We start from the raw sequence: 14184 nt of genomic DNA on the forward strand, positions 1-14184 counted from the left end.
ACACTCATACACTACGGTCAATTTAGTTTATGCAATTGACCTATAGCGCATGTCTTTGGACTGTGGGGAAAACCCGAGCACCTGGAAGAAACCTACGCCAACACAGGGAGAATATGCAAACTCCACACAGAAATGCCAACTGATCCAACAGGGACTCAAACCAGTGACCTTCTTGCTCTGAAGTGACAGTGGTACCCACTGCGCCACAGTGTCGGCTGTTATTTATTTATTTATTTATGACAAAACTGCAAACCACCCAGCTATACGGAGTCCAGACAACCTATAACAAGCTGTCTGTAAACACAAACACACATACACACAAGCAAAAAGCACACACACAAAGACAGCACAGAGCTCTCTCTCTCATTCACGCGCGCACTCACACAGCAACAAACAAGCTAAACGCAGCATCACGCTTTCTCACACACATAAATACGCGTGCTTGCTTGCACTGGAGTCGGGAGCGATATTGTTAGGCGCCCGTCCCCATCTAAAATTAAACCAGTTGCCGACCGCTCCCGCGCTTTATTCGGAAATTTATTTCCAGAAATCTGGTCGGGTCCCGCGGCTCCCCCTGAATGCAGACCTTCAGCATGTGCCATCAATCCGCCTCTTTTTGTCTTGTTTCTTTCTTTGGATAAGCTGGATTTGAACGCGAGCAACATAAGACAGTCCAGTGCTGTCGTTTCGAAAATGTTTAATAACAACATAACTGAACTATATTACACGGTCAAAAAACTGTCTTGCTTCCATCTTCATGACACGACTTCTTCCTTCCCGGAAGTGACATCAGCATATACTCTATATTTAAGAATTAAATTACTTAGTACAATATTTTTTGCTTTTCAATAAGTTTTGGCTCTTATAGCGTGTTCTGTACTTATTTTCCCTGCTGTATATAAAAATGTTAGTTTTCATAAAAAATAAATCAATGTCTTAAACAGTAGTGTCTGTAACTGAAGAATCACTTATGCCTGTGTGTTTTGTGCTGCTGCTTACACACCTGTCTCTCTCTGTGTATGTGTGTGTGTAAACAGCAGGAGCATGAATCCGACTATGAACCATGATGACGGCAGTTGCAATTACCTTTATTATCTTTATCTTTGATTTAATTAATCCCAGCAGGTAAAGAGCAGCCGTGTTGGTTTATTGGCAGGGGAGATAGAGATCTAAATGTAATCACGCTCTCTGTCAGCGTGCCCTTCATTATTCCTGCCGCAATCATCGTTACCTCGCGAACGGCTTGTCATCTGTCACTCTGAGACAACAAGCTGTTCCAGCCAAGAAAAACAAAACCCTTGTGTCGCTGACACTTTTCAATCACTGTCCGCTGTGTTTTTTTCTCTTGCGTGGTGCTTGGAGGACACGCAGGCTCGCTTTTGTCATTCCCAGGTGTGCTATCAGCATGGGTAAGTTGGCTGGTTGGATAAATGAATCAAAGAACAGGATCAGAATGGGCAAAGACAGAGGTCACAGACTGAAGAGTGCCTATAGAGGTTTAATAGTTATTCTTTGGCAAATATAGGTTGTTTAATAAGTGAAAGAACACCTTGAATCTTGACACCTAGAAGTATTGAGCTTGTGTTGTTGATGTCATCATATTTGTTGGCTACCAAAGCAAATCCCCTTAGCATTCATGTTTTTATGTATGAGAACTAATGGTATAATTACTTATCATATATTCATGTTTACAAATGCTTAGGAAGGAATGTAATTGATTTATAATAATGAAAGTTTTCATTCAGACACATGCTGTAAGCAGTGGACCAAACACAACAGGACCATCTAGCCAATCAGAGCAGAGTGGGGTTATCAAACCAATCCCAAATAACTGGGTCATCTGATTAATCAGGGCAGAGTAGGACCACCAGACCCATCACAATAGATTGAGGCATCTGGCTAATCACAGCAGACTGGGCCGTCTGACCAATCAGAGCAGAGTTGGGTTATCAGACCAATCACAACAGACTGGGTCATCTGACCAATCAGAGCAGAGTAGGACCATCAGACCAATCTGAACAATCTAGCCAATCACAGCAGACTGGACCATTTACCAATCAGAGCAGAGTTGGGTCATCAGATCAATCACAACACACTGGGTCACCTGACCAATTAGAGCAGAGTAGGACCCTCAGACCAATCAGAGCAGAGTTGGGTTATCAGACCAAATACAACAGACTGGATCGTCTGACTAATCAGAGCAGAGTAGGACCATCAGACCAATCTGAACAATCTAGCCAATCACAGCAGACTGAACCATTTTACCAATCAGAGCAGAGTTGGGTCTGATAAGGGCTATCAGATTAATCACATCAAAATGGACTCACTGACCAATCAGAGCAGAGTGGGGTTATCAGACCAATTACAACAGACTGGGTCATCTGAACAATCAGAGCAGAGTAGGACCATCAGACCAATCACAACACACTGAGTCATCTGGCCAATCAAAGCAGAGTTCAGTTATCAATTACAAGAGACTGGGTCAACGGATCAACTCAGAGCGGAGTAGGACAATAAGATCAATCACAACAGACTGGGCCATCAGAACAATTAGAGAAAAGTAGGGCCAACAGAGCAATCACAATAGACTAAGTCTAATCAGGACTTTCCGACCAATTATAACAGACTGAACTATCTGACTAATTAGAGCAGAGTAGGACCATCAGACCGATTACAACACACTGGGCCACCTGTCCAATCAGAACAGAGTTGAGTTATGAGACCAACCACAAGAGATTAGACTTTCTGACCAATCAAAGCAGAGTAGCATCATACCAGTCACAAAAGATTGAGCCATCTAATCAATTGGAGCAACATAGGGCCAACAGACCAATCAAAAAAGACTAAGCTTGATCAGACCAATCACAAAAGACTAAGCCTGACCAATCAGAACAGAGTGGGCTCAACAGATCGATCACAGCAGAATGAGCCATCTGACCAATAAGGGCAAAGAAGGGCTATTAGACCAATCAAAACAAAATGTGCTATCTGATCAACGATACGCTACATCCCTGAACCAACAGTTTCAGACACATCAAGAAAATGTCTGTTGCTGCAATGTCTGTTGTTGGTTTTGCTTACATTTGATGTCTTTCAGCTTGAAATTGTCACAATATGTCCTGAAAAAATTGTTATAACGTGTTCCTGTGCTGCTACATAAAGTTTTACCCACAAATCTCAACAGATTGATAGTCAAGACTTGCTGCTGGTGGTCAGAGAGAAGGTAAATATCGAGATGTATCATCAGACACTTTCTGCTTCCAATTGAGATCTTGGCGCAGTCTTTGTGTACTTTATCACAGATGAAAAGGATTAGATGCAATATTTTCAGACATTTCATGGAGCAACACTTTTCAAAATACAGTGCCATATGAACAAGAATAAATTTAATATAGTGGTCTATACTTTCTGTATATAATTGCTTGTAAAATGTAATTTTTATTGATTTTCTGTAATGTATTAAGCTATAATAATACGTAAGCAATAGTAACACTTATGGTCCATAATGGTCAATTAGTTAATGTATTTACTGACACTAACAAGCTATTAGTAATACATTTATTACTGTCTTTATTCATGTTTGTTAACGTTAGTTAATGTTATTCAAGTTAATAAAGGAAAAAAATAGATCAAATAATAAAATAAAGTTAGTTCATGTTAACTGTGCATTAAGTAATGTTAACAAGCACAGCTTTGGATTCTATTAATGCATTAGTTAACACTGAACTATGATAAATAAATGCTTTACAATATTATTCATACTTAGTTAATGTTACCATAATAGCATTAAATAACATTAACTAATGGACCCTAATCCACCAGAGGCTGCTGTGTACGCTTTTTCAGATCTTAAATTTCTCTGAAAAGTGCTTTTTGTACCTGCTGTCCTCGCGTAAAATTACCATAGGCCACTGTTGACTGAATAACCACCCTCTTCCCTAAACCCAACTGATAGTGTTTTCAAAAGCACTGCAAGAAAAAAAAAGCCCTCACATGATTTTTACCATGTTTTCAGATCTTACCACGTTCCCACGCTGTTAATTACTTGTTTATTTTATTTTTAGCCTTTTGTTTTTGTGTTGCCTGCTTTCTGGAGCTGTTCCGGAAAAATCGTCGTCCCGGTCAAAACCTCTCTGCGTCTCAAGTCCGCCAAAGTACATGGCGAGCTACTGGGCAAACTGGTAACAGCTGAAAAGCCATCCAAAAGGAGGTAAGTCGTCAGCTGGTAGAGCGAAAAAAAACAAAAGCCGTTGGCCGCATCATACCACCTCACAGCTTTTGTTTTTAAGACGAAACGCAGGCATACATAGCTCTGGCTACATATTTCACGTGCTCCAGAAATGTATACGGGGGTGCGTTTTCATAATGAGTCTGTGTTGAATGGTAATACCGGTAAATAATATTAACAGACACGACTTTTGAGTTTTACTGGTAGAAAATGGAACTTGCCAACCACATTGTCCAATACAAAGTAATCATTTTAAACACTATAATGCCGATGAATGTTATAATTTACTGTTACGCCCCATTCACAAGGGGCATCAGCATCAACTCTTCCCATTTACTTTGAATGTGTGATGTCAAGCGTTGTCGAACAGAATTGTGTGTCTGTTGGCGCTGTTTAAGCGGCATTGCTTGCTACAGAATTTCTCAACTTTTCAAGCACCAACGGAAGCATCAGCCAATCAGATCACTTTATGCAAATTCCCCAGCTCAGACAGTAACCGATTGCGAACTTGTTTCATTGGCTGACGCTGCCATGACAATTGCATCAGCTCCAACTTCAGACACGCCCTCAAGCGTTGACGCTGAAGCCCCGTGTGAACTTTCTGATTTTGAAGCATAGTGCATATAAAAATACCATAAACAATCAGTTAGAAAATCCTCTAGCTGTAACTGTAATTTCCATCAGGGAACTGGCTGAACTGTTCACTTCTAAAAGAGTCTATAAAACGAAAACAAACAACCAAAGAAAAAAAAAAGTTGATTTGTTTACTCCTACTCCTGCAACAAAGTTTCACCCATAAATTACAACAGTAATGCCTCCTCATCAATTATAAGTGTGTGATCTGCATTAGTCTATAGTGTGTGTATTATTCCTGTAGCTATTACTCAAAATTCATAATTTATGTGCGACGCTATCAGCGAAAAAGGCGAGCAATTTACTTGTCAAAATGCATTACTTTGTGCGAGCTGAAATATGACTGAAGAGCTCTGGGCCGCTCATTCGATGGAGTGCAGCTAAATTATGAATAGAGGTGTCGTTTGCTTCAAATAGGGAGCGTTAGTGAAACGCCACAGTCTGTGCCTTTGATTTCAAGGGGTTAATATAAAAGCTTCAGATCTATACACTTCAGTGAAACAACCCATCCAGGCTTTTCAAAATATGGTGCTTTCAGCAATGGCCACTTATTCAGGCGGAGCGTCAGCGCTGGCCGACAGGTGTAATGATTCAGCGTGAGAATAAAAAGAAATCCGAAGACATGCGTTTCCTCATATCTGACTCTCTTTGGTTAGATTAGCCTTTTCTATACGTTCTGCTTTTTGCAATGACGTGTAGGAGAAGTGCGCCCAGGTGATTTTGAAGCACACTTCAGCAGATTAGTGCTTGGTATGGATTATCCAAGAGGATGGTGCCCGATCTGCATTTATTTTTCCTCATCAGCCCCAAGGAGGAGTCTCCCTCCAGCTGTGCAGACTGACAAGTAGAGATTTGGGCTCTTTAAAAGCGCATCATCTCCACATAAGCGTAATCCCCGTCACATTTTTCTGTAAGTCTACCTGCCTGCTAACTCCATACTTCACTTTCGGCCTTCTTTACTCGACTGTTTTCTTTCGAGGTTGTCAAAAATATATTTTGAAGATGCTGATTCATGACTGATATCTGGTGTCATTGACTGAAATTTTGATGTCAAATGCTGTGTCACAATTTACAAACTATCCATGCTAAATAGTATTCGAAAATAGAATGAGTGTGTCCCAACTCCCAAATCGTAGTATGCTGAAAAGAGTATGCCAAAGGTTCCTGGATGGTCTACAGCAGGGGTCTCAAACTCAATTTACCTGGGGGCCGCAGGAGGCAAAGTCTGGGTGAGGCTGGGCCGCATAAGGGATTTCACCAAAAAAAAGTCCTCAAATGTCATTATTAACAGTTTTAATTATTTCTTCTGAACATGAACTGTCCTGAACATTAATAGAACATTGAGTGAAGATTATGAACAGTTCTTCTGAACATGGCATCTTTTGCCTACTCCTTGCTGCCAGAGACTTGACAGCGCTTCTTCTCACAAATCTGAACCACATTTGGCTTTAGAGCGGAAGCAGTTGAGACCCTCAGTATGGCTTGAAGATGATCATCATTAAGTCTAGACCTGTACTTTGACTTATTGAAGTTCAAGGTGGAGAATAACTTCTCACACAGAAAAAAGTGGGGGAACTCACTCAAAACTTCCATTCCCTCACCTAAAAAAAAAGGCGTATATATGTATAAATAAAACACCCCCACCCCACTCCAGTCACATCAGTCTGTACCAGTCTGTATCTACCTATAATATATATAAGATGCAGGCTGTAGCTAGGTAGGTGGCAGGCTGCAGATAGGTAGCTAAGTGGCAGGCAGGGGCGGGAACAGCTTACCTTGGTTCTGGCCGGCGCGAGTTCTCTCCTAACACTTACCGCCCGTCACAGCATCTAACAAAGGGGCGGGGTGCGTGGTGACGTCACCGGCATCCCCGCCCCTTTGTTTACACGGCGGGCGGGGAATGCCAGTGACCGCTGTGTACGGATAGAATCAGCGGAGCGGGGAGCGCTCTCTCTCCCCGCTCTGCTGATTCTGTCAGTGTACAGCGGTCGGCGCGGGCCACAAAATATTGCACTGAGGGCCGCAAATGGCCCGCGGGCCGCGAGTTTGAGACCCCTGGTCTACAGTTTCCGGTAATAATTTGAAGTGTAGAAGTGTTAAAGTCCACAATACATTGCACGTTGGAAGTGAATTTGATCAAAACTACAAACTCAGGTGAAAATTATAAATAAACTACAAACATGGCAGACACCTGAGACCAACCGTCAAGTAATAAGGCTTCGGTAAAGTTGTTTTGATGACTGTTAATTAATATCTAGCCAAACGGAAAATATTTAAATCATTTTTTCCATGTTGTAATTATCTAGAACAACAATGTCAACTCATATGAAGACGTGTTTGGACATTAACTTCTGAATGCATAATTATCCAAAGACCTGAGGAGATTTCTCCGGATGAAAGACTTGTGAATGGCAGATTATCCTGCTGCTGCTTCTCCAATAAGTAAGGTAATAACATATGAAAGAAATGTGGATGATAAGACGAGATGACTGACTGAGGAAACAATGTTAACTAATCAACAAAACGATCTGGTTAATGAGGAATGTATGTCCCAAAGCTTGCATACTCTTCTGTTACACACTCAAAAGTGTACACCTTTCCTTCACAAAAAAAGTACATACATTTATCTACAAAAACCACTAACAACTGAAAACAGAAAACTTCTAAAACGTTCACCCCTCACCCCTATCCTATAGAAATGACTTTATTTCACTGCCAAAAAGGAACCAATCAGCCATAAGTTTGACTGTAGCTATAAAGCCGAGCACGAGAGGTTGGAGTGTACATGGGAATGTGTGTTTATTCCATTTGTTTTGTGCGACTGGAGGCCAGAGCGAACCAAACGAGAGCTGTCGTCTGCTCCCTCATGGGGCTCTTCCTTTACCCACGCACAGGAACCAGGCACTGTTAGCTGGTGCCACTTGGGAAAAAGAGTTAGATGATCTGCTACCGTGTAGCTCGCAGCAAATTTAGCACAAACCAAAGAACCTTTCAAAGTTAAACAAATCACCCGCAGGCTATGTGTCTCCTCCTATAAACCTCTACACATCTCACACACTCCCACTCGCACTGTCTCCTACTCCGACTTTTCTACTATAAATGTATCTTAGACTGTATGTTGTGGTTTTGTGTTGTGTTTAAGTGTTGTTCGAAGACTTGACACATTATGAATAGATTCTAACTTCTATTTCTAAAATGCAAGTTAATGTCTTAAAATATGTAACTAGGTGATTCAAAACAAATAAATAAATCAATTAATTAAAAAGCCAAATATTTTGACAAACTTTATAGCCAGATAATAAAAATTATAAAATTTATTATTTATTTATTGCATCATGTGCATGTTTACATGTTTATGTCTGATATTATGCATTACAATGTTAAACATTATACTTATTTTTCTCCTGTTGATTTGGAATGGAATAGTCATCTGGGTCACTTTATTTTATTATGATTATTATTATTATTATTCGTCCATTCATTCAATTTCTTTTCAGCTTAGTTCCCTTCTTAATCTGGGGTCTCTACAGTGGAATGAACCGCCAACTATTCCAACATAAGTTTTACACAGCTGATACCCTTCCAGCTGCAACCCATCACTGGGAAACATCCATAAACACTCATTCACACGCATACGCTACGGACAACTTAGCCTTCCCAGTTCACCTGTACCGCATGTTTTTGCACCTGCGGGGGAAACAGGAGCACCCGGAGGAAAGCCACGCATACAAAGGGAGAACATGCAAACTCCACACAGAAATGCCAACTGACCCAGCCAGGGCTCGAACCAGCTACCTTCTTGCTGTGAGGCGATTAGGCTACCCACTGCGCCACTGCCCTGCCCCATTATTATTAATATGAATATTATTTCTAAACAGGTGAATGAAGAGGTTTTGGTTCCACACTGATGAGTCCTAAAGTCACACTGCAGCACTTTTAAAGTTAATAAGAATAAAGTAACCAAGTGATGAATGAGAATTGATGATGAATGTGTGATATTAACAAACAGAATTACTAACAGGAAATAAGAACCAAGAAAGGCGACCACAACCACTGACTTCAGCGTCAACGCTTGACAGAGGGCATGCCTAAAGTTGGGGCTGACGCGTTCATCATTGCAGCGTAAGCCAATGAAATCAGTCAGCAATCTGTCTGAGCTAGTGTATTTGCATAAAGCGATCTGATTGGCTGACGACTCCTTTGGTGCTTGAGAAGTTGAGAAAGTCCCAACTTCTGCAGCAAGCAAAGCCACTTCACGGATCCACAATGCAGTTCGGCAAGACCTTACGTCACCCATTCAAAGTGAATGGGAAGCCTTGACACTGACGGCCCGCGCGTATGAGTCGTTAGAGTAATCCAGTCTAGAAGTCATAAAAGCATGAACTAGCTTTTCTGTGTCTGAGATAGAAAGCATGCTTTTTAGTTTAGTAGTATTTCTCAGATAAAAGAAGGCTGTTTTTGTGACATAGGAGATATGACTTTCAAAAGTTAAGCTCCTGTCTAATATCACACCCGGATCTTTTACAGTATAGCTAAAACTAACATTGTATCCCTCTAAACGCAGTTGTGAGATGTGCTGTGTGCAGAATTTTGGCCCAATAAGTAATATCTCTGTTTTGTCTGAATCTAAAAGAAGGAAAGTTTTAGTCAGTCAGTCTTTTTTACATCTTTAATTTACTCAATTAGCTTAGACCAGGGGTGTCCAAACTCGGTCCAAGAGAGCTGATGTCCTGCTGAGTTTAGCTTTAACTTGCTTCAACACACTAGTAAGAGCTTGATTAGCTGATTAGGTGTTTTGGATTAGGGTTGGAGCTGAACTCTCCAGGACACCATCACTCCTGGACCGAGTTTGGACACCCCTGGCTTAGACAATTCAGATGTCTCATAAGGTTTTGTTACAATATGTAAAATTTGAAGTGATCATTACCTTTCATCAAATTTATCCTAAAACTATTGAACAACACCCATACTTTTCTAAGGATAATTTTAAAACACGTTTTTGATTCACTTCAAATGTTGAATACTGTGATTGAGTATCGTCTACCAGGGGTAGCATGTAAGATAAGCAGATCCATGTATGTGAGGACATATATAAGAGACTGTGTTAAATGTAAAAACATATAATTAAAGCATATAACTGTTCCAGTCTTTTCTGTCAATTTATTATTAGGAACCTTTTTTTTTAGATGTAATTTAATGATTTTCTATTACTGCAAATAACACCTTTCTAACTAACTATAACTATATTTGCGATATTGTTTTCAGCCTCTCGTCCCTTATTGTTTATTTATTACCAGCTGCCTCAGTTGCACTCAGTTACACCTTAGTCTACACATGTTATTTAATTTGACAGTTGTGTGCTGAGCATTCATCTGTTATCTTGCAGATGTAATGTTACTCTAGATACGTATTTAAAAAATAGCACATGCTCCCCTGTGAACACATTGTGCTATAAAATACAGTCAAATATGTCTGTGTAATAACATTTAAGTGTCTGGCTATAATATCCCCCACCAGTCCCTCTCTTATAATAACTGTTATCATAGCCAAAGCCAGTACCAGCGTGGAATGGGAGACGATCATATTCTCTTTGGGGTTAATAGCCCTAGGTAATCTATGTAATAGTGCATGGATGAAGCAATTGTACAGTGGCAGTCTGAGAATACAATAGAACGCTGCTAAAATGATATGATGGACTCTCTATTATCAAAATAACTATTGACTTTGCAACACCAATACATTTTTTTATCCATGTCTGCCTCCTACTTCTTGCACATTAAGCATGGATTGATGGTCAACTTTTACAGACTTAGTTTTTCATCTTCACTTAGATGAAGCGCTATGTAAGATAAACAGATGCTGATTTTATAATCTTAATAAACAGCTGATTTTATATATATATATATATATTTATATATATATATATATATATATATATATATATATATATATATATATATATATATATATATATATATATATATATATATATATATATATATACACACACACACACACACACACACACACACACACACACACACACACACACACACACACACACACACACACACATAAGCCTGCTTTTCACTGCACATGACAAACTACAGACCGGAAGTCCTTCATTTCCGATTGAGAATAGTCCGAGAGCTGTGTGTTCTGATCATCTCCGTATGCGGAAAACTTGGATCCGAATTGAGCTGTTAAATATTTGAACTCCTTCGACTAGACCATATGCAACCGGCCGACCGGATGTGATGTATTTCAGTGTTTTCCAAGCAAGTCCGTGCGCACGAGATGAGAAATACTAGTTTTTTTGGTTATTTTATTTTTAAATCAGAAAAGTTCTATATTAAAAATACATTTCTATGCATGAATGAGTAATAAAAAATATATATATTTTTTATGTTGTCCCAAATTCCTTCCAATATTTTTTAGCAGTCTATGAGTTTCTACACATGGAAAATACATTTAGTTCAGCCGAAAAACAGCTGCTTTGAAGTGACGTGCATCTGTTCAATGCAGCACCAGCTACAGTTGAAGGCTGCACAGAGCGTGAGTCACCTGACATTAAGCGAGTGGCGCGAGCAGCCAAAAAAACATTTGGACACTTAATCGTGAAGGCTTCTCAATGCCGTACTTCTTTTACACGGAATGAAACTGCTGCAACTAAACAAACTTATGCCACCTGTGCACTAGTTTAAAGTTACAAGCTTATACTCCAAGGGTAAGACGCATGCACACTGGATTAACTATAGCAGCAGGCCATCTTTTCCACGTGCAAGTTCGTTATTTCCAAAGTAAGAATATATGCCAATATGCGTGCGCAAACAGAGCGATGCACTCCCACCTTCCAGACGCACCGAGTAGAAAACATCTCACGCTGTAGCGGTGAGAGTTGTCCGTAGTCATTAAGATATGCTAGACGAATTATTACAACCTATTAAAATGATTTTGTATGTATGAATGCAGATGATAACAACAGTTCATTCAAATACTGAGCTAATATAGAGCTTAAATTTACATTAGACATCATAACTGTGAAACCACGATAAAAAATCAATAATTGTTGCATTCATAATTGTTATGCAGTTCAAAACAACATATGAATGTGTCTGAATGTAGCCTACTTAAGCAATGCACTGCTTTTGTTGTGCTTTGAAATACAACACTTGGATGTTTGTAAAAAAAAAAAAAGTGTACAATGCACTGATATTATGTTTCAAAATACAACATATTAACATTTCAATGTAAAAAAATACCACGTTGGTGTCTTAAGGAGCAAAAATACAACATATGGGCTCTATATGCTGTCATGTCATCACTTATACTGCAAGTCATAACTCTCCAGCCCCTCATTTGGGATGCTTTTCATGAACTGCACCTCATGGCAAACTAACTGAATAGCCTTGCCCTGTATGTTATTCTTGAAGCAAAAATGTTTAAAATGTAAAAACAACAACAACAAAAAAACGCAATAAATCTCTAGAATTAACTCCCATGTAATCTGTTTGTTTTTAGGTCAGCCACTGGTTTATGTAGCTAGAAACAATCAAGGTGTGAAGTCGGTTCTGCATTCTGTCGTGTGCATCTCTCAGTGTTTGCAGAGAGGTGTGGTATCTAATCCCCAGCAGGTGGAGCGTGATGGAGCTCGCTGGGAAAGATAAAAACTCCCGTTCCATTACTGAACCTTCACTGCCCCACTTTCCCCATCCTGACGCTGGCCTGGGTGAACAGCGCGCAGATAACCAGAGACCTGCCACACTCAGCTAAATCAATCTACACCTCCTGCTGCGCCTCTGGAGATTATTATTTTACTTTATTTATTCGGGGGAGAACAGGCAGAGGCGGAGAAATGTGGCTTTTATTTTTAAGAATTGTTACGTTTCTGTTATCCTTATTAACAGCTGCAGTTTTTAAAAGTGCCCTCTTAAACTAGGCTACAAGACAATATTACAGGAAAGTATGAACACTTATTTTTAATAACTGCAATAGGTGACGGTGAATGCACACTAGACACCAGTGTAACATTGAACAGAGAGAAAACTACAGTACAGTTAGGCCCTGATCACACCAAACATGCTTTCTGTGGCGAGGCACATCTTTTGAATGGTTTACTAATGGCTGTGAGTGTTACATTTTAACCACCTGCTGCACCTTGCGACTTTGCCATTGTGCTATGTGCGCCGGGAGTTAAAAAAAGGAGAACTTTGAGAGGAAAAAGAGCTAAGTCAGTTGCATTAAAGGCTCTAGAATGCACAAGGCATGTCACCCGTATAGATTTGAATGGGAAAATGTGTAGCAGCAAATATGGCGAATGAAGCCCCACCTTATAGTACAGGAGCCAATTATCGATTGCTATAGACTGTTGTTTCTCTTGGGAAAAGCTTGGACCAGACGTGTGCTTTTAAAACAGTTTGGTGGTCAACAAATGCACTGGACTCTCAGTGATTATTTGCTTCACAGACATATGAATGTATCTATATAAAGCTTGAAATCTTTTAAATGAACCAAGTGCACTTGAAAACAAAGGTTTTCTAGTTTTGTAATCAGTCTGAATCAAACTTGAGGTAAAGTACGTCCTGTCAAATGTCGTGTTTCTTGCATTTGTCAAGAGTTTTACTTACACAATCTACACTTAACAACAATCCACTTCTTTTCTTTGACGAGGTCAAAATACACAAGAATGCATTGCAAAAATGTAAGACTCCGGCCTGCCATTCTGACTATCTGTAGTGATGATGGGCGATTCACGAATGAATCGTTTGCTTTAACCGGATCTTCTAAGAGAACTTGTCGAATCATTTCTTTAGATTGAACAGAGTTGTCATGAAACGGTTTATTCATTATGTACTAAACAAACCGAATACTCCCTCTGACTCGAAATAAACCCGTATCTTTAGATATTCAGTTACTAGAAAAGTACACTGACTCATCTGCTGTGAAAAAGAAAACCTGATGATGGTCAGTCCTAGTCGATTATCAGTTCCCTTGCAGCAAACTCTCTCATTGAGTGTGTTATTCAACTTGACTAATGTCATCTTTTTTCTGCAATATGTTTTTAAAAGCCAATTAAGCAAGGTAAAAGGTAAATTGCGTAACATTTTTTAAAAAAAGTAACTCAAATAGTATAATATAATATAATATAATATAATATAATATAATATAATATAATATAATATAATATAATATAAATGACGTTCCAGGGACAGACGAGTCTTCTCTGAGGCCAGCTTCCAGCTTCCACCGCGGTGACTGAAGCTCTGCACAAGACTTTTGGCCAGCTATCAGGTGAAGTTTTTTTTCCCTCTCCGCTGTCGCAA

General features: G+C 39.6%; 1 protein-coding gene across 7 annotated transcripts in view; it reads right to left on the reverse strand.

Moving 5' to 3' along the window:
* Positions 1-14184, reverse strand: part of adarb2 (adenosine deaminase RNA specific B2 (inactive)) — a 597874-nt gene that overhangs the window by 287835 nt on the left and 295855 nt on the right. The gene's annotated exons all lie outside the window — the stretch shown is intronic.

Source organism: Danio rerio, chromosome 24 (assembly GCF_049306965.1).
Source record: "Danio rerio strain Tuebingen ecotype United States chromosome 24, GRCz12tu, whole genome shotgun sequence".
Classification (NCBI taxonomy): Eukaryota; Metazoa; Chordata; class Actinopteri; order Cypriniformes; family Danionidae; genus Danio; species Danio rerio.